This window comes from Diabrotica undecimpunctata, chromosome 1 (assembly GCF_040954645.1).
Source record: "Diabrotica undecimpunctata isolate CICGRU chromosome 1, icDiaUnde3, whole genome shotgun sequence".
Classification (NCBI taxonomy): domain Eukaryota; kingdom Metazoa; phylum Arthropoda; class Insecta; order Coleoptera; family Chrysomelidae; genus Diabrotica; species Diabrotica undecimpunctata.
In genome coordinates, this window is record NC_092803.1 from 133842202 (window position 1) to 133866992 (window position 24791).

The 24791-nt window shown below is 32.5% G+C and overlaps 1 protein-coding gene across 1 annotated transcript in view; it reads right to left on the reverse strand.

The window, feature by feature from the left end:
- The window catches only part of CARPB (Carbonic anhydrase-related protein B), a 348667-nt gene that overhangs the window by 114053 nt on the left and 209823 nt on the right, over positions 1–24791 (reverse strand). The gene's annotated exons all lie outside the window — the stretch shown is intronic.

The window sequence follows — 24791 nt, forward strand, 5'->3', positions numbered from 1 at the left end:
TTGAAAAGTGTCATTTGGTGTTACCACTGCTACTCCAACGCCAAGTTCACCTTTGGATGCATCTGTATAAATTTTAATCCACTCATTGTATTGTTGATCTAGGATTGAATTTAGTTTAACTTTAAAAATAATAGGACTAGTTTCATGTTTATTATATATACTTAACGCTGTAATGACTTTGGGCTGTTCGATAGTCCAAGGTAGATAGTTATTGGTATTTGTTTGAAATACTATTGGGAATTGAATGTTCAGTCTGGAGCTATATAATCGGATTCTCTCGTAATAAGGTTTGGGGGCACGGGGCTTATTATTGTAATAATTAATATATTTGTTATTAAAAGTATTAAAGTAGAGGGGTTTTTTTATATTTGAGGTTATAGATGTAGCATGCGCTAGAGCTAAGTATATTCTTCGGTAATTTAGAGGTGGCTCGCCGGCTTCGCTCAGTATGCTTTCGGAGGGAGTTGTCCGGAAGGCTCCGAGTGCAATTCTAATACCAGCGTTGTGTATACTGTCAAGTTTTTTAACTACTGTTTTTGAAGCAGATGCATATGCAATTGATCCATAATCTAATTTAGATCTAATTAGTGTTTTATATATTCTCAACAGAGTTTCCTGATCTGATCCCCAATTTCGGTTTGCCAATGTTTTCATTAGATTCAGTCTTTTATGGCATGTTAAAACTATTTGTTTTATATGTTCTTGCCAAGTAAGTTTTTGATCAAACCACATACCTAAGAACTTTGCCGTTGGTTTAAATGGTAGCATAGTGTTGTATAATTTTAATGTAGGACGCATTGATGAAACCTTTTTGGAGAAGAGTATACCTGATGTTTTTGTTACTGAAAATTTGAATCCGGTCGTTAGAGACCATTGTTCTAATTGGTTTAGAAAACACTGCAAAGCGTTTGTCATTGATTCGGTGTTATTTCCTTTGATATAGACAACAAGGTCATCTGCGAAAAGTCGAGCCTTTAGAGGTTAAGTAAGGTTGTTAATAATATTATTTATTGCCACTAAGAATAAAGTAGGGCTTAGGACTGATCCTTGGGGTGTTCCATTTTCTTCACTTTTCTCCTCTGAGTAAGAATTGTGTACTCTTACGCAAAAAGACCGGTTCTGTAAAAAGTTTTTAATAAATTTCAGGCAATTTCCACGAATATTCCATGAATGTAGTTCTTTCAGAATATTGAATTTCCAACAAGTATTGAATGCCCTTTTTAAGTCTAAAAATATTGCAATACAATGTTGTTTGGTTGCTAGCGCTTCATGAATGTCAGATTCTAGATCAAGAATATTGTCAATGCCCGAACGATTTTGTCTGAAACCGTTTTGTTTCGGAACTAAACGATTTGATAATTCTAATGTCCACGTTAATCTAAGATTTACTATTTTTTCCATCAATTTGCTCATAGAACATGTTAAGCTGATTGGTCTGTATGAGTCAGGTTCTAGGATTGATTTTTGAGGTTTTAAAAAAGGTAATATAATAGCTTTAGACCAAATTAATGGAAATATTATTTTGCCAAATTAAGTTGAAAAGTAGCTTAAATCTTTGCTATACCGTAATTGTTCAACTAAATGAGTAGGGCTCTGGATTTTTCGTTTATATATTTTACTTCATACCCAAACGGCACAGTAAATTTTAAGTACGTACAATTTTGGTACTGTACGTACATGATGTAAAATGTACATTTTAAGTACGTACACTGGGGTACATACCAGTACGTACAGAAGAGTACAAACTATTACGTCTTAAGTCTGTACCATGAGAAAGAAGAGCTGAAGCATATTTATTATGTGAGGTTATGTTAACCTACCCTAATTAACCTAAAATAAGTATATTTAAAACAAAACCATTTGGTAAACTTTGAGATTCATAAGTTTTGGTTGTTTTTGTACTTCAAATATGAATAATAAAGATATATTCACCTATATTTACTTTTATTTACATAAATCATCATAAGTGTGTATATTATGTATATATTATGTATATATAATATGTACTAGGTACATACCTTCAATATGTACTAGGTACGTACCTTTAGTACGTACTAGGTATGTACGCCTTATGTACGGATTAAGTACATACTTCGTACAGCAAAGTACGTACATTGGACATACTTTATCCCATCAGTACGTACTTAGTTTGTCTTATGTACGTACTTGTGCTTACTGGATATGAATAATCTCCATCTACATTCTATTTACAAACTAGATATGTGAATTTTGGTACATGATAGAGTATGTTGGATGTTCGACTTGCTAATATAAATAAGCATATCGCTGTTGCGCGTGAAAAGGATGACAAGTCGTAAAACTTAAAAACGAGAAAAACACTACTTAAAATTTCACAAAAAAATTATTTTTTTACAGTTGTTTCATAATCTACTTGAAATTTTTTTTACATGTATTTTTCCTAAACGGATTAACAATTTTTGCTGAGTATTTGAGAACAAAATATGTTTAAAGTGATATTTGTTAAACTTACCTCGTTTTTAGAAAACGATAGACGACATTAAAGACAATATTATGAAGATCGAAGAAGGTAAGAGTAAGACATGGATGACGAGAGAGATTCTGCAGCTGATGTAAGAAAGAAGTAAAAATAAGCACAATAACTCTATATATAAAATATTACAATGAGATATACAGAGAAAGATCAGAGAAGCCAAGCAGAAAGAACTGGATAAAAAATGCCAAGAAATCGAAATTCTACAAAGACAATACGACGACTTTAACGTGCATAAACAGATAAGAGAAATTACAGGCAAATGTTAAAACAGAAGAGTAAGTAAACAAAGCAAACAAAGAGAGTATTGATAATACCTGGAAAAATTACATTGAAAATTTATTTTTTGATGAGAGCGAGAACTAGTCCCCAATACCTACGGAAACAGGACCACCTATACGAGTGGCAAAAATAAGAACAGCCATAATATCACTAAAAAAAGGGAGACCTACAAGACAAAACGGAGTACGATCTGAATTTCTTAAACTTCATGATGATAAATCTTTAAGAATACTATGTAAAATCTTCAATAATATCTATGACATAGGCAATATTATAAAAGATTGGCTAGTTTCAGAATTTATTAAATTACCAAAGAAACAGGGATCGAAAACGTGCGAAGAATATAGGTTAATTATTCTAATGAGCCATACACTAAAACTTTTAATCAAAATTATACATCGCAGAGTATACAAGTTATGCGAAAAAAGAATACAAGACAAACAGTTTGGATTCATGAAAGGCGTAGGTACGAGAGATGCACTGTTTAGTCTACAGGTATTATTTTAAAGATGCAGAGATATGACTTGCGATATCTACACCTAGTTTGTGGACTCCCACAAAGCATTTAACACAATTAAATGGACTCCACACAACAGCGAAAAATGATGGATGTTCTAACAGAAGCCCAAATAGATGATAAAGACCGGCGTATAATACAAAATTTATACTGGAACCACTCAGCAACGATAAGAACAAATCTTGGAGATAAACCGACGGAAGCGATCCAGATTCTGCGAGGCGTTAGACAAGAATGTATACTTTCACCTATATTATTCAACCTATATTCAGAGAACATATTTAGTGAAGCCTTGAAACATTGCGAACATGGAATCCTTTTAAATGGAGAACGACTAAACAACATCCGCTATGCAGATGACCTCGTTATTTTTGCAGACAGTTTAAACAGTTAACAGCAACTAATAAACAAAGTTAATGAAGTAAATGAAAGATTTATACTACAAGTAAACATATCAAAAACTAAATTTATGGTCATGAGCAAAAATAAAATTAGAGACGTCGAGCTGCTTATCAAGAATACACCAATGGATCGTGTAAAACAGTGTACCTATCTTGGAATAATAGTAAACGAATAATGGGATCACTCATAAGAAAAAAATGTAGAATGAAAAAGGTTAGAAGTGCATTCAACAATATGGCCAAAATCTTTAAAAGCCATAACCTGAATCTGGAGATAAAAGTATTACACCTACGATGTTACATTATCTTCTCAAAATTACACTACGAAGTTGAATCCTGGAGACTCACTGAAGCGATGGAGAAAAAACTTAAAGCCTTTGAGATGTGGCTATACAGAAGAATCTTAAGGATATAATGGACGGACAAGATAACCAACGAGACTGTACTACGAAGAATGGGAAAAAAAAGGAGATCGTTAGAATATCTGGAACATTTAATGAGAAACGGCACTAAATACAGATTACTGAAAATAATCCTTCAGGACAAAGTATTCAGAAATCGAGGAATTGGAAGAAGAAGAATATCATGGTTAAAAAACCTGAAGAAATGGTTCTCCACAACAACAACTAATCTATTTAAAGCATTAGTTAATAAAATAATTATAGCCAAAATGACCGCCAATATTCGAAACGAAAAGGCACCAAAAGAAGAAGAACCTCGTTTTTCACAAATAAGCATATGATTTACCCCATTTGTAATCAATGAACATAATAATGAACATAATAATGATAACACAAAGGATAATCGACAATTTTATTACGTATATTGAAGTACTAAAAACATTAAACATTAAATACTTATGCATACAAATCTAGCTGTAAGATACACCAAAATTTTAATCGTTGTCAGGGAGGTGACATGTTGATGAATCCGGGAGCACATCAGCTAAGTCTTTATCTGTGGGTAGATTTTTGTGAAAGTCCCACAGTGATTCTGATATGTACGGCAGTAAGTCCGTCAGTTGCTTTTTCTTTTGTATCGTTAAAGGCACAGGCTTGTTATATGCCTTCTTGGGTAATAAATTTGGAGCCGCTTTTCCCCTCTTTCCTAAATCTACGGTCTTGAAAGGTTCTTCCTTGTCAAAGGACATATTGTGTTGAAACTGTTTAGATTTTTTATACCGTAACCATCGAAACTGTCTTTATTTTATCTTGTTATTCTGAGTATCAGTTTTGCGGTTAACTAGTACGGAATTAAATAAGTCACCAAAATTAAAAAACGCCGAGCGCTGAATTTCTGTAACTAAAAATTGACGTTTTTTCCCAACTTACCGAATTAGTTGAGCCCAATCATGTGGATGTTCTATTTGACTACTAAATGTTTTCTTTTTTTCTAGTAAACTATGATCCGTATTGCACTCCATATGTGTATGGCCTGGTATTAAAAACTTATGATTAATAATTTTTTAATTGCAGACCATTGTAAAGCAGTTAAACAACCTGCTGTTATAATACTGTTTTTGTTCTGGCCAGGACAGCAGTTTGAATACATTATTAGTTTTCCAACTTTAAGATCTAACTCTTTTGTTAGGTATTGATATAGACAGCAACTTATTTCATTTCCGCCTCGTTTTTCTAAAGATTCATGACATAAATAGCAGTGAGCTGTGAGTTGTCACAGTCGTAACGTGTAAGATTAAAAGTCTACAATCGTCTCTTGTAAAACAAGTCACGGTTTTGGAGGTTTGGTTTTGGCAGACATTGCTGGAGATCAAAAGTAATATTTTTCATTTTAGCATTATCCTTAGTCATCAGTTTATCTTCTTCTTTGCTTTTATATCCTTGATCACCTTGTAAATGGTAGTCGTTGAACGTTCTTTTAGTTGTAATATTTCATCCTCATTTTTGCACATATTAATTTTCATTTTTAATTTGTCCCATGTACCGCATGTGTCTTTCTTAGGTTTCTTTATACTGATGTTTAAGCTTATTGATTGATGATGTTTTCTTATATTTTACGATTAATAAAATTATCTGGGTATATCTTCTTATAAGCTTCATAAATAGCAGGGAGTGTATATTGTGTATATTTCATCGAGTGATTTCCGGTATAAGCAGTCCCCCACTTACTGACCAACGGCTTCGGGCGGATGAGTTAGTAAGTGTTTAGGGCACTCTTTTGCCCTGAAGTTGAGAAATCGGCTCTGAAGGCGGGTAAACCAAAAATGTGTCAACGATATAAGGATTAAGCAGGTAAACGGAAAACCACTTGATTACATATTTAAGAGCACGTTATCAAATGACAAACGAAAGTAAGAGAGTGCTTTGCGATCCGGCAAGCAATCGGCACCACGTCGAGTCCGTGTCGACGGATGTGAAATGGACGACCGGGCAGATGGACGTGGGCAACCAAGCTACATCTGCGAAATTGGTGACTGGAAACCTGAAAATAAAACTACGTACAAAACACCGTATAGTCACATAGAAGGTTAGAGGTTTGTTAGAACCATGAAAACTACATATCTTAGAACAAGAGCTTATGAGAGAAAAGTAGACATATGTGGAGTTTCAGAAACTCACTGGGAAGATCAGGGTCACTGGGAATCCAATTACTATAAAATATTCATGCCGGGGGCCAATAAAACCGGTCAAAAAGGCGTAGCAATACTGGTACAGGAGAACCTGGCAAAATGTGTATATGAATTCCTTCCAGTAAATGACTGCCTAATTAAAATTACTCTCAATGGACAGCCAACAAAGATCCATGTACTACAAGTGTATATGGCGACATGCGATGCAACAGATGAAGAAGTGGAAGAGATATACCAGTTATTAAACAGTAACATCGCTAATATACCCAAAAAAGAACCAGTCATAATATTGTTATATTTTACGTACTGAGCAGGGACAAAATTTGGATCTGCAATACTAACTTTGATGAAAAATCTAATAAATCCTGAAGTTTATCTGGAAGTGATAAAAGTAACGGCGTAGGCGTAACTGACGTAGGATATCTCAGATTCATCTCTGGCATGGTGCTCTACAATGCAACAAAAATAAAATTGTTATTAGCAAGAAACAAAAAAACGACACTGAATGCACATTTTGTTTTTGTTATAATTTCTTCCATAGTTTATACTACTTGTTCTTACTTACAATAATATTATTTATTACTTACTAGAAGGAAAGTTTTCGTGTTCGTGTTCGGTTCATATCACTCTTGATAATGGCTCCAAAATGGGTGCCGAAACGTCGAGTTTTAAATTCTCAACGCGGTTCTTCCCGAGAACTCAGTAATTTTCATTTATCTGACCGGGGAAACTTATCCGAACATATATATATATATATATATATATATATATATATATATATATATATATATATTATATATGTATATGTATATGTATATGTATATATATATGTATATATATTATGTATGTATATATAGATATATATAGATATATATATATATATATATAGATATATATCGAGAAAAGGAGTACGACCGTCAATCCAATATAAATTAAGGAACACTCGAAGAGTGGTGGGTTTTTCGGTCAAAATGTGAAAAAATTTAGTCGATTTGCCTAATTATTATAATCTTCTTCTCCAGAATCTTCGTCGGCAAATACATCCCAGACGTCGTGGGAGTGACGTATACACTATCTGAAATTTCTTTGTCCTCTTCAAGCATTTCAATCTCGTGCTGCAACGTACGCCTATGCTTAAACAACTATAAAGAAATGATAGATTTCACAAGTTCCGCCACAGCAGGAATTTGTTTTGTCATAATAGAGAAAAGCAAGCGGGCCGCAAGAACGAACGTCCTCGATAACTCAATCATGATATCCGGCAGCCGCGAAAAACCCGTAAAGAGATAAAAAGACCCGATAAAACTAGCTACATGTTAATCGTGTTCTGTTTTCGAACGAAGAAACGTTCGTATAATTTCGTTGGTTTTGTTCGTTTTGCTACAATGTTAGTGCAGTGAATCTAGTATTCAACTATTTATTATCTATCTTATTTGATTTCTTGGTCTTCATATTGGAAGCCTTATGGACTCATTAAATGATAAACTCTAATAGCTTCGTTACTGAGATACAGGGAGATAAATTTTTTAAATTAAAATTTAACACAAAATTTATTGTATAGTTTATCCCGACACAATTTTTCAACATAAACAAGCCTCCGAATACTGTCAAAGAATTAAGGCTTTCGAATTAACGTTGTCAGATATATTTCCTAAAATTTTATAAGTTTATATTATTATGAAAATGCTCTCTCCATTAAAGTATTCCATGATTAGTCATTCACACTCTTAAAGGGTAATATAAATATATTCTTAAAAAATATATAAATTAGTTAACTGGGCACTTAATACTATAATGGAGTCTTTACTAATGAATGATAATAATTTTATATATATATATATATATATATATATATATATATATATATATATATATATATATATATATATATATATTCTTGACAATATCATAATTAGCGATGTTATTTTAATCTTACCTTAATGTCGACACTATCTCTTAGTGTATAATAAAATTGACATGGACATTAGGGTGTCCCGAAAAATCGCTTTTTGTTTTTGTTTAATACAAGACCTCTTGAAATTGGGGTAATTGCTCGTAAATTATCACAATAATTTAAAAAAAATTATAACAATATATCTTTAGGGTTCTACCGAACTTCAAAGTTTGGAAAAATTGTCATTTTTCTGATAATATTTTTTCGGCTCCTGAACTAAAATAAATTGAGATTGTACTGTACGATTGTATAATATTGCGTCGTTTTATACGTTCCGTTAAAGTTTAGAGAATTCTGTGAACTTTGGTTACATCAGAAGAATCAATGAGGGCAACAAAAAAGTTGTGTGCTACTCAAACGACCGATTCTATATCAGCAAATTGTGATGAAGAAGAAGAATCAGTGCCTGACTCTTTCTCAACAGAGACACCGTCGACTTCCACGTTTAATAGAAATACGTTGTGGTTGCCAACAGTTGCTAAAGTGATAGATACAGTTTATCGATGCGATCTGCTCCTGCTGCTGCTTCTGCCATTTTGGTTGACGTGGGTTTGGTTTCTACCGAAGATCTGACACTGGTTATTGATAAATACAAAATCCACAGAGCTGTATGTAAAGCCTAAAGAGATGCTTCAAAAGATGTTACAGGTATTGTTGTAAATAGCATTTACTTTGATGGAAGAAAGGACAAGACCCTGATAAATGAGAAAATGGGGAATCGTTACCATCGCAAAGAGATTTTGGAAGAACACATCTGATTGTTATCAGAACCCGGATCAATTTATTTGGGACATACAACGCCTAGTCGTGGCACTGCAAATGGAATTTTTACTTCGATCACAACTTTTTTTGAGGGTCAAAGTTTGCATTTAGATGATGTAATTTGCGTTGGATGTGATAGAACTGCAACTAATATTGGCTGGAAGGGTGGTGTGATTCAATATTTAGAGGAGTATTTGGAGAGACCGTTAAAATGGTGCGTTTGTTTGCTTCATGCCAATGAGTTACCGTTTCGTCACTTGTTCCTGACCATAGATGGTTCTACTTCGGGTCCTAGAGAATACTCCGGACCTATTGGAAAACAGTTAATTGCTTATGAAAATAAACCCACCGTGACTTTTTGTGCTGTGAATGGTAATTTGCCTGACTTGCCAAAAAATGTGGTCAATCAATTAAGTACAGATCAAAAATATCTATATGAAATATGTCAAGCAGTATTAACCGGTTTCTATACTCCTGAATTGGCAAACCGTCAACCTGGAAAAATGGCGCACTACAGATGGCTTACTACTGCTAATCATCTACTCAGACTTTATGTAAGTACGCTTAATCCATCAGAAAATTTACAATTGCTTGTAAACTATGTTTTTAAAGTATATGCTCCGATGTGGTTCAGAATTAAGCAAAAAGCGTCTTTTAAGGATGGAGCGAAGCATAGTTTTCAACTAATTATGTACTCTCGATATCTACCCGAAAATCTAAGATCTGTTGTGGATACCGTTATCGAAAGAAATGCCTTTTTTGCCCACCCAGAAAACTTACTTGTGAGTATGTTGTTTGATGATAGAGATCACATTAGGGAGCTGGCATGGCGAAGAATAAAAAAAGCTAGAGACACTGAAAGTAGCGATAAACGCAGAATATTTAAAACACCAAAAATTAACTTCTCTGCTAAAGATTACACCGATATTATTATGTGGCACGAATGTCAGGATTGTCAGGTTACAACACCTCCGGTTCTTCGGCATATTTCTACTGAGGACCTTCACATCATGGTAAAAGATAAAAGCTTATATATTTTTGACTTTCCCTGCCACACACAATCTGTGGAAAGATGTGTTAAACTGATTACAGAGACCTCGCAGAATGTAACTGGTGCTACTTTTAGAGATAGCTTTATCAGAATCAGGTCTCAGGGAAGTCTCGGGAAGAAATGCCAAATTTTTGACACAAAAATAAGTTTAAATTTTTAAGTTTTTGTCATTAAATATAGGATCTATTTTGTTTGTTAAGTTGTTTTGAACCTTTTTCATTAATTTTAATAATAAAATATCTTTTAAATTTAATTTGTGTAATATTTGAAGTATATGATTTAGGTCTGTACAAACGTAAAATTTACAAAACTTTAAAGTCTAGTAGAGCCCTGAAGGTGACATGCTATTGTCATTATTTTATATTTTTTATATTCTCTGGAAAATTGCGCAAATTTGGATACCTCTTGCGATAGTGTAGCTCAAAAAAAATTTTTTTTATGCAAAGACGGGACACCCTAATGGACATACACATATTTTTAAAAACAAACCAAACCATTCTCCCAACAAGAGGAAAAATGACAAACAAGGCATTTATTAAATATTTAAAGTTACTTTATTATAACCATGTGGCCGGCATTTTGGACAAGAAATTGTTAATTAAGTCATGTGCTATTTCAACTGTCACCTATCGAAACAGCACCTGTCTTAATCACTCCTTCTTTTTGTTGGCATAGAACAATAACATTATTCAGTCAGAAATATTAGACTTTTCTAATTATCATACAAAATTAAATTAAAAATTGAATAAATATAGGTCACTACTCTATATAAACATATTTATCATGTTTAATAAATCTTTGGTTTAAACATGATATGTTTGTAATGTTTAAATTTGAAAAAAAATTATATGCATGTATGTAAAAATTATCACTATTCCTTTGACTTGTCAAAAACAAAACTATTTTTGTATATTGACTTAATAAATTCTATTTTATTCTATTACTTATAGTTAAAGAAATTTTCTAATATCGGCAACATTGTCGTCTGTATTGAATTAAGTAGCCAGTTTTAAATCGACGTTGCCATAATAATGGATTTAGCGTTGCCATAATAATGCTCTTGGATATGATTTTTCATTTGATCTCACAAATGACAGTTTGAGATTATCGGTGAAATTGAAACATATTATAAATAAAGGTTTTTTGTTAGTCCTCGGCTTCTCAGGTCCTTGGAAGTTTATTTTGGAAATAAAATATAAATGAGATTATTTTTAGCGCGTTTTTTGAAATTTTCACCAAAACTGTTTTGCTGTTGTCAAAAAATACTGCAAATTGAACTGTCTTGGAAAACGTTTTTTATTTTTAAATTCAAAATGGTGGAAAATATATGAAAGATTCTCCATTTTTTACATTATAAAGTATATCTGAAGATCTAATAATTTATGAATAATTTTAGGTACTTTTATTAACCAGCTTATAAATTTCAATAAATTAAAAAAACAAAAACCACAAATAAATATTTGGGTATTTTCTGAAAGAACTGAAATATAATATAGTAGATAAAATAAATAAATCATAATGTGTAAGTTAACTTAATAACAAAGAAGTATACTTAAAAAAATTATGATTGACGGTTTTTTAAGAATATTTACCGTACTATGGTGAATAGTAGAGAGCCGAGCGTAATTGTCTAATTATATTGTGTTTTCATGGAAGCGTTGGGGTGGAAGAAAAGCAGCAAAATTACCGTCTTACCATCTTAAGCGCTTGATTTTATTATTTTCTTTATAAGAAAACGGTAAAAGATATCCATTCATATTATGAGTAATAAGCACCTATTGTTAATATTATTTTCACTTTAAATAGGTTAATTAAAAAACGTAACTAAGGGATACAAAAGTGGAATGTTAAATTAGATAAAAATCTGGTCTGATTGTTAACAATAACAAAATTTTAGTACTACGCTGCTTTTTTGAATCCTGTTTATTGTAATTTACAACCTACTATTAAACAAAAATCTGTCTAATATTTAATAAATGTTTTTTAGCACGTAAAACCTGCATTAAGTACCAACATTGTTTAACTCTAATGTCCTATGACATCTCGACATAGCTTATAATTTTTTTTTTGTAAGTAGTTGAAGATTTTTTTATTAGATGATATATAAATTGATCACTAACACGACCTAAGTATTTATTTGTATTCGATTTTGCGACATATAAACCGTTGGATTTCAATAAGAGGGCATCCACGATTTTATCCCTTATGCCTTTGATAGTACTGAAAGATTAAATCAAGGAGAGTCAAATATTATGTGATAACTATTGGGTTTTCTAGGGAAATCTGGGTAAAAATTTAATAATTTTCTTTTTGTAATGAAAATCGCATGTGCTGCAACAATTTTCTCCCTTATGCCATTTTACGAATCAATAGAGCCTTATGCTAAATTTAAAAATTTTTAATATTTTTCTGAAGCTATTTTCTTGTGGCATGTTAAAGTAATTACTATTTAAATGGGAATAAGCCACAATTAAAGGTTAAAGTACGTTTATTGACGTTTCAATTTCAACTTGGAAATCGTTCTCAAAATACAAACATTTTGTATTTTGTATTTTGAGAACGATTTCCGAAGTAGAAATTGAAACGTCAATAAACATATTTTAACCTTTAATTGTGGCTTATTCCCATTTAAATAGTAATTATTAAAAAATTTTGGCATAAGGTCTACTGGTGCGCTAGAGGTGTCTATTATGACCCAAACATGATCAGTTTCTGTGATTTTTTCTTTTAAGCCACTTGAAAGTTTGTTAGTTTTCTCGATAAATAGAAGAAAGTCCCTAATATTGGATAGCTAATTATTTTAAAAACAAAGGGAATAATAGGTGACATCTATCTAGAGATGGCTAGACTATGATTCAAAACTTAACGTAAAGCTAACGTAAATGTCCTATAAAAAGAAAGCAATGGAATAAAGTAAAGACGGCCTCTGCAATTTCGGACCTACTCAATAAGGACATGGAATATTTGAAAGCAGCGAAAGCATACGACGTATCAAAAGCTACATTAGAATATTATTGTAAGAAAGAAAATCTCAAAACACTGGAATACATCGAAAACTCAACTCTTGGTCGTAAGAGAGTTTTTCCCGAAGCATTTGAACAGAGTTGGTCGACTACTGCTTGGAATTTGAAAGGAGATTTTATGGTTTAACCCCAACAGACATTCGCCGTTTAGGATTTTAGTTAGCTTTGGCTAATAATTTGCCACATCCGTTTTCTAACTCGAAGGCTGCTGAAGGGAGAAAATGGCTAGAAACTTTTTTAATGCGTAAGAAGACTATTTCTTTTCGAACGTCACAAAATGTATTTGCTGCTAGAATCAAAGGATTTACTAAAGAAAATCTTAAGAAATTTTATGATATTCTGGAATCAGAACTAAAAAAGATAAAATTTAATTCAAGCAGGATTTATAATGTTGACGAGTCCGGGATAACAGCTGTTCAACACAAGCATACTAAAGTTATAGACTTAAAAGGAAAAACAAACAAATTGGACAGTATACAACTTCGGAAAGAGGGTCACTTGTGACAGTTGTCGTATGAATGCAAATGAACATTACATTCCCCCAATGATGATCTTCCCAAGAAAACATTTTAAAGTAGAATTGATAGATGAAGCCCCTCCTGGGGCAATTGGAAGATGTCATAATTCTGGGCGGATTCAATCCTACTTATTTACGCAGTGGATGGATTTTATTTCCTATACAAAGTCATCAGCCGAAGATCCTGTCATTTTAATTTTAGACGGTCACTACTCGCACACAAGAAACTTGGATGTCATTAGTACGACTCGAGGAAATAATATCATTGTAATATGCCTACCTCCACACTCAACTCATAAGATATAACCTTTAGATGTAGCCTTTATGGGACCTTTAAAGACATTTTATTGCCAACAAATCGAAAACTGGTTAAAAATAATCCCGGTAGAAGAATTTCCCCAAACCAGATTGCTGGTTTGTTTGAAGCTTATTTAAGGACAGCATCAATGGAAATCTTGTTGCATAGTTTTGGAAAATGTCGCATTATGCCATGTAATACAGTTTTGTTTCGTGAACAAGATTTTGCAATCCATAAAAAGTTATAAACTTTTCATTGATGACAATAGTAACAACGAAAATAAATCTCCAAATACTATTGAGAAGCCGAAGCCCTTATCATTCTACAGGACGTTTCTGTTCAACCTGGTGAAATAACTACCAGGACTGATAAAATAAGCAATTTTGTAAAACCAACTGACTTTAACCCTTTGCCTGTTTTACCTGGTCCATCAGAAAATAAACAAAAGAATTCTGGTGCAGCTGATTTAATTAATGGATAGCCTTATAAAAAGGATTTTAAAGAAGCACTATCGCCTAAAACTGCAAGTGGTGTTAAGAAAACTGGTAAACTGTGACGCTAATACATGCAGAAAAAGAAAGAAAACATAAACGCTGATACTAATTTACGCAAAAAACTCAAGCAAAAAATTAAATCCAAAAACAAAAGAACACGTTACAATTCAAGAATACCTAGAAAATATATCCCAACCGAAGCTACAGATTATTTACATTGGAAAACTACAAGAACACTTAAAAGCCCCTAACAGTATACCACTCCCATCAAAGAAGATGCCAATAATTGGGCTAGAAACGATAAATACAAAGTAAATCTATTTGACAAGCATCTTCAGAACGTATTTATGCCATATCATTTTACTTTTTCCATAGAGGAAGAATCATTCCTAACAGCACCGCTGCAAATGGAAATGCATCCCACGGAATTTACTGCAAACGAAGTAAAACAAACAATAATGAAAGAAATCAATATAAAAAAATCTTTCGTTTTGACCTAATCTCTGGCAAGAATCTCAAAGACGTCTCGGATAAGATCATAAAACTAGTAGTTTTTATATTCATTGCAATTCTGCGTTTTAATCGCTTCCCTAGCAACTGGCGTTGGTTGCATAAATTCTAATGATTCTTAAATCTGGAAGAAGCCAGAAAAAGTACCTTATACCAGCCTATAAGTCTTGTGCCTATGTTTAGCAAACTCTTTGAGATGTACACGAAAAGGCTAAAAATGATAGAATAATTTACAAAGATTTAAACCAAAAGATATTGCTTAGTTGTTTTCAATGACACATCTCAGATATTTGATAAGGTTTGGCATATAGAACTGTAACTACAACTAAAGAAACTCCTATCCTAGACTCATTTCCAGTCCTTAAAATTCCTATCTGGAAAATAGACACTTGCTGGTGAAACAAGAAACCGAGTATACTTAAACATATCCTACATATATTCAGGAGTTCCGCAAGGCCGCGTCCTTGGCTCAGTACTATATATTTTGTGTAGAGCAGACATTCTACCAACAAGAACAACTATATTATCAACGTATGCAGGTAATACTGCTATTTTGTATTCCCACGCAGACCATTCATCAGCCTCAAGAAACCTTCAACCTAAAAGTAACTGTCCATTTGAGATAAAATCTCGAGATTGGTCTAGGATGTTGTCTATTTGAAATCACTTGCGGTCTCCAAATGGGCATGGGAGATTCGCTGGTAACTTTAGTCTTAAGACCAAGACAACAACACACAGTCTACTGTGTGACTTTATCGCGCATATACATATTTTCATTTTTCACAATGGATTCGCATCAGGCACTAGCTTTTATAATTTCATATACAATTGTGTGTGTGTGTGTGTGTGTCATCGAATTTTCTGACTGTGGACTTAATCCATTAGCCGAACTTATTTTTGCTCCACAGATATTTATGTCACATATTACTATTAAAATATTTTTTTTAAATTTAAAATTATTTTTTTTTGTGTTTTTTATTTACATTATAAGGAATGTCAACAAGAAATACTTCTGCTCAGGGGTCTTTCAGAGCAATGCACACACTCAAGACTAGACCACTGAAAGATAGGTAGACAAATGGGATAAACACAGGTATTAATAGTTCACAATTTTAATTTTATATTAAGAATGTGTTTAATTAGGATCTCATATACACGTTCGTCTAAACTAGATAATATTGTTTTTAGTTTAAAAGGTCTTGTAATATTGGTTTCTCTATAATTATACTTGATTTATGAATTGATTCATTTCTCTTATCTTTAGTCTACAGATCTAGATCTGTAGATAGAAGATCCTAACTCACCACATTCACAGAGATTACTATCAAGACCTATTTTAAATTTGTGTTCTGGAACTAGGCAGTGTCCAAATCTAAGTCTGCAAATGTATGAAACAACGATTTTTTCGCCGTGGTAATGATTAAACCATGATTTAGCTGGCATATTTATTTGTATGTTTTTGTAGAATAGCCCTTTAGTTGAGTTATTATACCATTGTTGCCAGGTTTTGGTTTTATTGCTGGTAATATTAGCGTAAACATCATTTAATGTTAATTTATATTCACTTTCATTTTCTTGTTCGGTGGCCTTCTTAGCTAAAGTATCTACTATTTTATTGTGTTTAAGATTAGAGTGAGTTTTTACCCAACAAAATGATATTTGTTTGCCCTTAGCCTTAAGTGTGATATATGCTTTAATAATATCAATATATATGTAGTTTGATATGTCCTCCAAACTTTCCAGTTTAAGTAAAGCACTTTTGTTGTCTGTAAAGATTAGAAATTTCTTTAAAAGAAAGTAATTGTATATACTGCTTATATACTGCATTGCTTTTAGTATTGCAATAAGTTCTGCTGAAAATGTTGTAAAATTTTCATTAAGTCGTATACCCTCTTAATACCTTGTCCTAGGTTCCCACACGGCAGCGGCCACTCTCGAATTCATTTTTGAGGCATCGGTATAAATTTGGTAATGTTCCGGAAATAAAGTTTCTATATCCACATTAAACATGGCATTCCTTAAGTAAACTGGAAATTTCGAGTAATCTCTTATGTAGGTTGGTTGTATGTTTGGTATATTGTTTAGATTTATCTGAAACATGGATAGCAGAGTTGATGTGTATAGTTTATTTTTAAATTGTCTTATTCTATTGTAACTTTCGGCAAGTAGTGATGTTGGTTTTTGTCTCCAGTATTCAGTGGTTAGGTCATTCATATAAAGTTTGTGGGAGTTGTTACATATTATGCTCTCTTTAGTTATCATTTTAGTTATAAATTTTTCACACATAGTTTTCCTTCTTAACCATAGTGGTGGTTAATTACATTCTACGCTTAAGTTTGATATTGCAGTACTTATCAAAGCTCCTATACATAATCTGAGGCATTTATTTGAAAAGATGTCTATTTCTGAAGATGGGTTTTGGCGGCTTGATTGTAAAAGTAACATCCGTAATCTAATATTGATCTTATGTATGATCTATACATTAGTAATGCTATGTTGGGATCTGCTCCCCAGGTTGTATAGTTTACTGCTCGTAACGCATTGTACCCTTTGTCAGCTCTTGCTACCATAAACTCAATATGATCTTTCCAAATCATTTTCCTATCCAGTATAATACAAAAATATTTAACTTTAGGTTGAACTTTAAACGAGACATTTTGCAACTGCACTACTTCTGGAATGTTTCGTTTTCGAGAGAATATGCAAGCTTGTGTTTTTTTGGTAGATATGTTTAATGCTATTTGATCTAGGTCTTCTTGTAGATGTTTGAATACTGTATTTATTTTTCTACTGCCTTGTTCTATTTTCAATTGATCTACATATATGAATATATCATCTGCGAATTGTAATATTTTACCTTGTTTGCTAGTAATTATGCTTTGACCTATATGAGCTATGTAAATAGTGTATAATATTGGACTTAAGATGCTCCCTTGAGGTAACCCGATGTTTGAAACTCTTGGTCCTATTAGTTTGTTATTAATTTGAAGATAAAGAGTTCTATTGATGTAAAGTTGATCAAGTTTCCAGCAGAGTATATCTGGCAGTCCGATTTCTTTCATTTTGTGGTATAGGAGTTGTAGGTTCACATTGTCATATGCATTTTCTATGTCTATGAATGTAGCAAATACCGACTTGTTGACGGAAAATGAGTTACATATATCCAGTATTAAGTGCGTTAAATTTTCCATCGTAGAACATGATTTTCTAAAGCCGAATTGTGTTGCAGGTATTTTAGAATTTTTTTCTAACCAGAATTCTAGTCTACATTTAATCATTCTTTCCATTGGTTTTAACACACATGATGATAGTGAAATGCCTCTATACGAATCCGGACAGTTTGGTGATTTGTGTGGCTTAAGAATTGGAACTATGATGTACTTTTTCCATGCACGTGGTATATCCATACTCATCCAGATATTGTTTATTACATTTAGTAGTTGAACTTTCTTATGTATGGGTAAATTATACAACATACTATAGTGTATACCATCTAATCCTGGGGCTGAATTATTATGTCTTTTTAGGCAGTTCTTTAATTCTTCCAGACTAAATGCTTGTGTGAGAAATATGTTGTCTTTGTTTGCTTCGTCATTGTCATGTCTATTATCAGTAGAGTTCCTGTGATTAATTTCTCCTTCTATAACCTAAGATCTAGCAATTTTAATAAAAAATATATCTGTCCACTCATTTACAACTATCGGATTATTGGGAGGATTATAAACGTTTTTTAATTTTCTTATTTCATTCCATATTTTGCTAATGGGTGTATTTTTATTTAAACTATTACAAAAGTTTTTCCAAGAAGCTCGTTTGCTGCCTAAAATAATTCTGTTTTTATAAACTTCTGCTTGTTGGTATTTTAAATAATTATCGTAATTAGATAGTCTTTTAAACTGCAAAAAAGCTTCTTATTGTTGTCTTATAGCGTGCCTACAATCATTATTCCACAATGGTTTATTAAATTTTGCATTGGGCCCCCCTTTCCTCTCTGGAATAGAGCATTTACTAGCCAAATTGATTGAGTCACAAAATGTGGAATATTCTTGCTCTGAACCATCTGATATATTATTATTCTTTTCATTGTTTAAGAGATAGGTAAAGAAAGCCCAGTCTGCCTTTTTAATATCCCATGTAATTCTAGATCTAGATATATCATTAGTTTTAATGACACCATTACTATTAGTAACGTTATTATCAGTATTATGGTTAAATTCTATTACTATTGGGTAGTGATCAGAAGCCAGACTCAAAATTTCTGTGTGCCAATTAAATTTGTAATAAATATCCCTAGAGCAAATTGTTAAGTCTATAGCAGATCTATTTAAATTCATATGTCTACGAATTAATGTTTCTGACCCATCATTTAGGAAATTAAGTCCACATTCCTCCATAGCCTCAAAAAGATAAATACCTTCTTGATCGGTGACATAACAGCCCCACATTTTATTATGGCAGTTGAAATCTCTCCCTATTAAAAAAGTTTGTGTAATCTATTAAAAAATTTAACCCATTCGTTTTTTGACATACATAATTTGGGTTTTGCATAAATGGAATATAAATTTAAGTTTTTATTATTTATTTTAATCTGTACTGCATGACATTATTTATTTTATAAAAATTTAAATTGTTCTGAAAATTGATATTTTTTCTTAGTAATATCGCTACTCCTGCATAACCATCTGATCTATCTTCACGGAAGATGTTATATTGGGAAAAAAATATCTTTGAATTCGGTTTTAACCAAGTTTCACTTAAAAGAATAGCTAGGAATTTATTTTCGAAAATGTACTTTTCCAAATGGCCTTTATTGTTCACTATTGATCGTGAATTCCATTGTAAAATCTTATTATTTACTAGGGCCAATCAAAACTTTTTCTATATTACTTTTAATGTCGTCTAAAATTTGTTTGTTTGCTATTGGAATTAAGTTTTTGTCTAAGAAATTTTTAAATATTGGTACTATATTATCAGTAATTTGTTTACTAGTTAGTGAGTTTTGTTGGACTATTTTTGTTTGATTTTGCTATAATGGGTTGTTTATAATTGGTAGCGACGGGTAAGCAGAAGCGCTTGCAGTGTCCAGTATATTTTCGTGTTCATTTGAATAAGAATAAACTGATTTATTTTGAGCTCCTTCGCTCCATTTTCTTTTGGTTGTCACTGTGTACCTATTTCCTGTGTTTGTTGAATTCAGGACTGTCCTATAGCTACTGCTATATTTTAATTTTGCTTCTTCGAAAGGTAATTTGTCATTTGCCATTATATATTTAATACCCTTTTATTTTTCAAACTCAGCGCACTTGTTTCGATCTAATGCTGAATGGTTTCCGAAACATAATATACAAGTGGGATCTGTTAAATCGCATACATCTGAATCATGTTCCTGTCCGCACTTGCTGCATCTTTTCTTACCTCGACATTGTGACGTAACGTGTCCGTATCTAATGCAATTAAGGGATTGTATTACTCTCGGAACGTAAGGTTCCACTTGGTATATCATTCGTTCAATGATTACTTGTTTTGGAATCATTTGGCCTCTGAAAGACACCACTATCGTACCCGTCTCCACCAGTTGATCATTTTCTTTTCGCTTTATTCTTTTAATGTTTATTACTTTAAAATTGCCGTATCTTGGAACAATAATACCTTTAATTCGTTTTCTGAAATATTTTTGTCTACCCCTTTAATCACCCCACTCTTTTGAGTAAAAAAATTTGGAGTATATAAATCGTAATTTCTTTCTATTAACTTTTTACTTTCCACTAAAATATTAGCGTTTTTTTATGTGTTACATTCAATTTTAATTTTATTTTTTCCTATCATATTAATATTAACAATATTATCTTTAATTGCAGGTACTGCACCTAAAATTAATCGTGCTGTCGCCATGCGATGCAATCGGCCAATGTTACCCTCCTTATTCTGCATAGTGTTATCCACCAGATAATCTGGTAAAAAGTTTTTTGAATTTGTTATCGGTACCTGTTTTGATTGTGTATTAATATCAATATTTATAATTTCCTCAGACTGCTTTTGTTCTTCATTAACTTCATAATCCATCCTTCCTCTGTCAGGTGGATTTCCTCTGCCATCTAAATTTAATTCCATTTTTTGGTAAAAACAACAACAACTCTATTAATTAGCACTTCGATCACACAGAGAACTATTCGCTTCCGCTGCTACAATCGAACTGTGCATATACAATTGTGAAAAACGAAAAAGAAATGTTGGGTGAGAAAATAAACGGATCGTCGAATTGACTTGAAGAGGGTACAATAAATTACAATGCAGAGAAATTTATATTCTGCACTATCGCCATTCTTCTACCTTTTTCATTTTCTTTATGAACCTAATGTGAACACCATAAAAAAGTTTCTGCAAGAGAAGAGGATGAATGCTAAAAGATGTGGACCCTCATGTGGACCTTAGAGTTTCGTTATGTTGTTACATGTTCTTAACGTAGATAATCCATTGCATGGTCTAAATAAGTCTTTACTGAACAAAAGTACATTTACAAAAGAGGCCAATAAAAATATACACATCCCTAAGACTTTACAAAGAGATTTGCAACCCATTTATCAAAACAAGTAGCTGAGTTATAGCCAAACATTCTGGCCAAAAGCAGTTCTTGGTCTTGGAGTCTTAACCATTGGAATGAAATGAAATTAAAGTAAATATTAATTACTATTTAACTGGGAATAAGCCACAATTAAATTAATTAAAGGTTAAAACACGTTTATTGACGTTTCAATTTCCACTTCGGAAATCGTTCTCAAAATACAAACATTAGTAAATATTGAATACACCTATTTTTTATTTCTGTTTGTTTTAAGTCTCATAAATGAAAATTTATTACATCTCCCAAATAAGTTAATTTTTTTGTGTTATTAAAAATACAATTTTACCGAAAACTTTGTCATATTAAATACGAGAAGACAATCCTATACAACGGTAAAACTCATCATAATTCACTTCACATCATATTAGCCCACATCGGTATAACTGGATATTGAGTTATACTTTGATGTTAGTAAAAGTCTCTACGTCAAATAAACCAAGTAAAACGTCGAGATCAAACGATTACCCTTAAGTTTGTGATGTCATCACGTCAATCTCCGTATCTAAAAAAGCCACGTCAGTAATCGTGGCCACGAAAATAAATTATCTTATTTCACGACGAGTCGGCACGCACCCTTAAAGCAGGAAACTCCAATAAAAGCTTCATTTGCACAACAATGGCCGTCCAAATTATTCGACTGTATTGCTGCATTGTGCTCTGGCGCCATTTTAACCTGACACAGCGGCGATTGATTCGGAATTTTGCATGTGCTACAAAAGTTGAATAAAACATTTATTTCCAAGCTTTATCTAATCAATAAGTGTGGTGATGTTTTAATAGAATTGCAACACTTGCCTTTTTGTCTAGTTTATTCAAAAAACCAGAGATATATCCGACAAAAAATATATAACATGTCAAAATCGACAATATGTCAATGAATGAGATATAAATAGATAAAAAAACGTTATACTATAGTTTAACAATCGTCGAGAACAAAATATTGTCAAAAACGCAATCTTACACAGTGAACTCCACTTTAATTATTCTGGCAAAAGTGGCAGCTTACGTTGGCCAATCCCGCAGTTCCAGTGGCGTCATATATTTTATTATTTTTCAGAATTTATTTATTTTATTAGAAATTAATTCCATCATGATGTCTCTGTAGGTATCTTTGTCATTCCATGAATTTATTACTTTCCAGGTTTGGTTGAATATTATAGGAATATAGGTACGTGACTTCCTATGATTAGTTCTTTCAGACAAGTAAAATTAGCAAATAAAAAGCCTTTTTTGTGACATTCTTTGATACAGGTATCTAACAAATGCTTTTGATAAATTTGCTAATAACAATTTGTAATAAAGAAAATATGTATAATATACAGATAAAACGTTATTTTTTACTTACAAGCAATATATAAACAATGTAAGATCATCATTTTATAATACCGAAATTATATCGAAAAGTGACTAAATTTTACTGTAAAACATAGAAATTTCTTTAAAGTGAGAGTTTGTAAAGTTATTTTTGTTAATTTGTTAATTATTTATTGCAAAAATAGCTTTAAAAGTTTTTAAAAATCATTAGTATCTTTTCTAAAAATCCACAAAAAACTTTAATTTCGCGTGAGAATGAAAACAATATCTCACATATTCAACTTTCAAGAAGTTTCATTTAACAGTAATTGCAAAATTGTAATTATTTAAATGCGAAAGCTTTTATTTACAACGTTCTTATGCGTCATCTATTAGAACTACATGAATTCTGAAAGCACCATTGAACAATTACAAAATTTATGTTAAATATTGTAAAGTAGGTTTAAAAAAGTTGTGCAAGTTTTGATCTGTTCGGTCAGTGCATTGACTGACCTACTCAGTTCGCTAGCCTTTTCGCTTTCCGCCATTTCTCTCGCTCGTTTCGTATCTTCCTCTTCATCGGAGGAATCTCCTTGGGGCCTTTGTCGCTTTTTTTTTATTTCGAGGTCTCCACTACCTCGATGGAGATGTTTTCCATGGCTGTTGGGGGTGGGGCTTCAACTACCGTAGGAGCTGGACTTGACTCCTCACCTTCTTCGGTTTGATCTTCAATCTCTTCTTCTTCACTTTTTTCTTCCTCCGTTTCTTCTACGTATGATTCGCATTCGTCATCTGCTGTATACGCGGTGGAGTTTTCCGCGGTCGGATTTATGGTTGTTTTTATGAAGTTGTTATAATGCTCTATAGAGCTTGCCACTGAGGGGGTGGTTGACTGGCTGATGTTGTCATCGTCTTCTTCTTCTTGTGATGTCACCTGCGTGACATCACGTTTTGGGGCAGGGTTATCACTCACTATGCCGGAAGGCAGTGAACGTAAGGTTTATAAAAATTAGGAATATTCTACACAGAAGACTCTGTTTATTTTCCACCGACTGGCCGCTGCCAGAACGGTTTACTCGGTGCCGTCACAAGGACCTACGCGGTTTTTCTTTCCTGTGTCCACAGACACTGGGGCCGTTTCTGTCCGATCTTAAATGCAGATAGTCAAGACCCTACAGTGTCATCCCAGATGCGTCATAGGGTAACCCAGGGCCATATGAGCTACTATGTTGTGCGTTCGTCTGTCTATCGACCTCCGAGAGATGTCAATTAAAATAACATCCCTCACAGTCACTTTCTCCTTAACACTTCCTCACTTTTCGATCTCCAAGAAAACAGTTAATTTTGCAAACAATCTTAGATTTATTAAATGGCACTTTTTTGTGATCGACTTATGCTTTATTATGTAAAATATAATGATTTTTTTCTTAAAAAGTTATTGTGTTTGCTAGGAAAGGTTTTGAAATTGAATACAGATGTAAATACAGATTTGTGCAACTAACATTTGCAAATACATGATAATAGTCAACCATTAACGATGGTAAACCATTATTGAACCATTAAACCATTATTTATGGTTCTTTGATTATTCTGATTTTTAAACCTAGTGTGTTACGACTAAGAAAGAAAGCATGTGTAAGTAAACTTTTAGTCAACAGTTTATTTTTATCCTCTCGTTATTCTTTGTCTGTACACCAGTATCTATTATTTTATAAAATATGAGATCCGGCTGGTCTGTAAAATTTTCACCAACATGTTTTCTAAGGAGAGTTTATGGACGATTTATCTCCTTTCAATGAACATCCAATCTGTTGTAACTTAGAGTTTAATAAAGAAATCTTTTTTCCTTTTCATATTATAGACTTGCTAAATCCTATATCAGAACGATAAAATATTTCCTGTAGATTTCTTTTAGATGCATTACATTTAAAATGCCACTGGGTAAGTTTTTTAACAACAACGTCA